Consider the following 5,113-nt stretch of genomic DNA (forward strand, 5'->3'; position numbering starts at 1 on the left):
TTTACCGTTTAACCGTTAACCCGTTAACCGTAACCGTACCGTACCGTACGTTCGTTCGTACGTACGTTACTTCGTAAGTAGGGTTAGGTTAGGTTAGTAAGTAGTAGTACGTACGTCGTCCGGTACGGTCGGTCGTCTACTACTCTCTCTCTCTCTCTCTCTCTCTCTCTCTCTCTCTCTCTCTCTCTCTCTTCACCGTTGATAACGCAGCTCGCATTTGCTATTTTCCGGGAAAATGATAAATTTCGCAGTCTGCGGCGTGCAGCGGACGTGCGCGGGTGCCACTAAAAATGCTTTCCATCAACGACTTCTGAGTAGTTTTCACGGAGAAGAAAGACGCATCCCCAAGACAGTTCCTTGATACGCAGAGAGAGAGTGAGTGGAGAATTAAGACGAGGGAAAGACGAAAACGCGCGTGAGATGAGGACGTCGTGAAAGGAAAAGCGGATCAGCGTCGGAGGAATTAGTGAAGTGCCACGGCCAGGTGGGATCATTTGTCAAACTCGAGTTTCTCCGCGATCGACACGTGCGTGGGTAGAACATAGTCTGGCGTATCGTTTAGATTCTATACCTGAACGATTTGGTAGAGACGTGGCGCGTTTGAGCAATCGGCCCGATCTCGTTCGAACCAATTCTTGACTAACGTGATCTTTGCCGGCGGAAAAATAACCGGCGACATCGGAGGAATTTAATAATGTCCTCGTAATTTGGATACTACTGCATTTCTGACAAAGGTTTAATGATTATAAAACTAGTTCACTAGCAATAGATCATTGTAAACTTTCAGAATTCACTCAATTTAACAAAGATCTTTGGATTTCTTCGCGTTTCTCCGAATGGAATGTTTCAAACATTTTAAGAAAATTTAAGAAAATGATTTTTTCTCTCCAAAAATAATAAAAAAGATTTTCAGAATTCATTTTTATGGCTTTCATCAATACGAGAAGTGTTCAGCGTTTCTGGCTTTTTATTTTACATCTTAGCTTTTAAATATAAAAATTTATTAGCTATAATAAATTTGATTAAGAAAATAATAAGCGAAATGTAAAAAAAAATTTTTTTAATTTTATTATATTGTAGATCAAAAAAATTAAACATATGTTTTCGTATTAAATATTTTTTCAATATCTTTTATAATTTCTAAGATATTAAATTTAGAAATATAGAAAATCTTTCTCTTTGGAGTTTCTTTTAGAACTAAAATCATTATCGAAAGATGTAATTAGATTTATATTCTTCACTTCTGCAAAGTTTTACATTTTTATTTCTTGAGATGCCATAAAAATTCTTGAATGTTATCCAACATCTTGTATAATGAAATTAAGTTAAATGTTGATATTATTTAAAAATGTTGATATTATTTATGATTTATGTTGAACACTTATTGTTTGTTGAGGATCTTAAGAGAAATATTTGAAAATCAAATTTTCTTTGAAAGTTTACCCTTAACTTCCCGGACGTCAAATCTAAAATTACTAACAATAGATCTGTGAAACCCATTTAATATATGTATTTTAAAAGGCACTAATTAATTTTAAGGATTCAAAATAATATTAAAAAAATACTAGTACTTATATTTTAATAAGAATAATCCAAATTTGCAAATGTAACATAAGAAATTGAATTATTTGACATTTTTTTATCAAGATTTATAACTGACATAGCTCCAAAGAATTAAAATTGTTTATCAGCCAAAATAAAACATGTGTATAAAATTATGTATTTTATTTTTGCAAAGTTTACAATTTTTAGGAATTTTTGAATTGTCGAACTTTTTTTGTAAAAAATCATATTTTAATTAATTTCTTTACTCAATTAGCCGAATTATTGAAAATTAAGAAAGTTTCAGCGATTGATTTAATTTAAAAAAAAAATTCCAGGATAAAGCGCATTTATTTAGCAATTATTTTTATTTTAGGCGCGGTGAATAAATCAGCAAAGGCGAAATAATCAAAAATTAATTAACAAATTCTATCTTGATGACTGTGCACATCATGACGCCTCTAGCCGTCTTTTCGTGACCATGCTTCGACATTACGTAGCGGAGAAGAGCTTCCGATGGGACCACATGTAAATAATCTTAAACTGTCATGTACACATGTGCTGCAAGCAATTTCTGCGTATCTCGCGCCGCCATGTACACGTCACTTGTAGGTATATATATATATATATATACGTCGATAGACGTTTATTATCAATAGGTCGAGGAATGTGGTTGAAAGTTCTAGACATAATAACGCAGAAAACATAAATCTGAATAACCATAACAAAGCTAGAAACTTTATCAAAGCTTCGATAATATATCTCAAATAAAAAATTTTGTGTTTGAAAGATTTTATACAAGTTGTTTCCTCTTCTAATAAATATAGAATTAATTTTTCGTTTTATTATTTTTTACAATTTCTTGAAGGTTTGCTTTATAATGTAAATTTCAGAGTTTCTTATTACTATAAAAAATTACGATAAAAATTTATTATTTTATAATATATTTTATTTTTTCTTTTAATAAACATTTATATTTAACATTAATTTTATTATTGTAATAACAAAATATAAATAACATTATAAAAATTTGTGATTTCAATTAGATAGAGAATATATATGTGTATCAATCAAAATTGTTACATGATTTGTTACATACCTTTAATGTTGTGTTAGTATTGTGTTATGATTTCAGTTTCTGTTAATATTAATAAAATTATTGTGAGTTGAATCGATTTGTCACTGTATTAAGTAGCGCCATTATAAATTATAATCTACATAAAATGATTACTGTAGAAAGATTATTAATTAATGATTATTGTAGAACGTGCACTTAATGGTTATTTCATGACACATGAATGAGGAATAGTGAAGTATGTTGTATAACAAAATATAAGTAATTTGCTCTTGTATTCTTTGTTTAGTTTGTTGTCTTGTATATCTGTTTGGGATATACGGCATTTTTAGCGAGCGAGGATTTATGTTCAAAGCATACAAAGTGTGCAGATTGCACTAAATGCAATAAATGCATTACATGAAATATGTACCTCATGTCATAATACTTGCAATATATATAGGAAGATTGTATTTATTACTTTATACATATTTATCATTCTTATTCCTTAATAAAATTTTATATATTTTATATATTATATGCATTTTATAAGTTATTGTGTCATTTTACGTATTTATATGCATTATTATTTATATGCATTATTTGTAAATTTTTCATAAGTACATACTCCCCCCTTTCCCTATGAAGAGGGATATATCTCGCCATATATCTCGCCTTTATGGGATATACGGCAAAAATGCAAGGGTTTAAAAAAATTCATTTTTTAATACAAAATATAAATATTTCAGATTTCTAATTTTTTTTATAATAGTAGACAGTACAAAATTTTTACTAATATTCGTTTACTTTAAACATAGTAAATAATACTTAATAAATTAAATTTTTAATAGGCGTATATATACCGGAGTTAACCTAATCAGTTTTATGATAAACTTTTGCAGAAATTTAATGAAAAAAATGATAGTATATATAGATTCATTATTATAAAAAAAATATATTCGATTACATTCTCAATTCAGATTTGATGCTAATTTAGCTCTTTAATATTTGGCTTAACATAACATTTTATAAGATATTTATATAATGCAAAAACATCTCAAAACAACTGGAGCTATTAAATTAAGAAATATATCTAGCACAAATACGGATCTCTTTTATAAATTATATAGATTTCTCTTCAAAAAGAGATTTAAAAAAATTAATCAATATATATTAGGTAAAGGTATTAGTAAAAAGAAATCCATTATTTTTCCATTCAATTTCAATTTTTTGCAAAAATAATGGATTTTTTTTTACTACACCTGATATAATTCATTATGATTTAATTGGTATTTCCCACTCGCGGTATTCTCTCCAACGATAATTAACAACGACTCATTTAATTATTAGCTGCTCACGAATCAAACGAAATTTCGCATGTTCGCGGAATAATCTCACATATATCATTGATGAGCCGCTTCCAATAAACTGTAGCAGCCGCTCTTGTCACATCATTAATCACCGCGCGAGCGATGTACTGTAACAGTAACACCGAACAACAACGAAGAGAAATGTCACGAATGACTTGGGAGCCGAAAATTCGTACTATCATTCAAATTTCTTTTCAAAATTAGATCACTATAAAGAAATGCTTTATACGCAATGGTCACGAACCAAGTCACCTATATTTCGATGTGAAGGCTCGTACAATTCTAGAACCTCAGACCAAACCACGCGCTAATAGATAGGATTAATCAATTGAAGATGTTATCGATTATGTCCTACCGCCTCTAAGTCAATAAAGGGATGGAATTTAGCTTAGCCCTTATCTGTAGAGGTTAAGAGACAATCCTCTCAATCATATTAGATTTAGAGCATGATGTTGATTATCCTTTGTTTCAGTATATGTATATATCACAATAGAATATTGCAATTTACAACTCTAAAGATTGTTTAACCAAATTTAATATTAACATTAAATTTAATATTAACGTGATATTATAATCAGTGAGTTATTGAAAAATTTATTTATAATTTATAATTTAATTTAATTTATTGTCCACAAAACCTACCAGATAATACACTATTCATATACATACACACACAGGCGCGCACGCACGCGCAGTATAAAAAAAATTCGTGCATTGAATTTTCTGCTAACGTAACAACACTGTAGGACAGGTTATTACTGCTTACCGAAAAAGTAATATCACAAGTAATATCTCTAGAATGAAAATTTTCAAAGCCATGAAGGAAAAGCACTAACATTATTACCTGTATCCGCATGTACCCACACGAGAATTGTATTGGTACAAAGGAACAATCACAATATAATACATCATTCACATATCTATCAGGTGTATAAGCTTAAATCCGCTGTTTGCTCATAGGTGACATTAGTGAACGTACAAAGCTACCCTGGGTACACAACACACTTTTTTTTATGTGTTTGACATCTGTCAACATTAACCAATGCACATCATCAGCAATTTCATACAACAACATAGATTTTTTTCTTTTGTAATCATGTCTAGCTTTTGCTAAAAAAAAAGCATATGCGGAAAGCTTTGCTTTTCT

The sequence above is a fragment of the Atta cephalotes genome (assembly GCF_000143395.1).
Source record: "Atta cephalotes unplaced genomic scaffold scaffold00052, whole genome shotgun sequence".
Classification (NCBI taxonomy): Eukaryota; Metazoa; Arthropoda; class Insecta; order Hymenoptera; family Formicidae; genus Atta; species Atta cephalotes.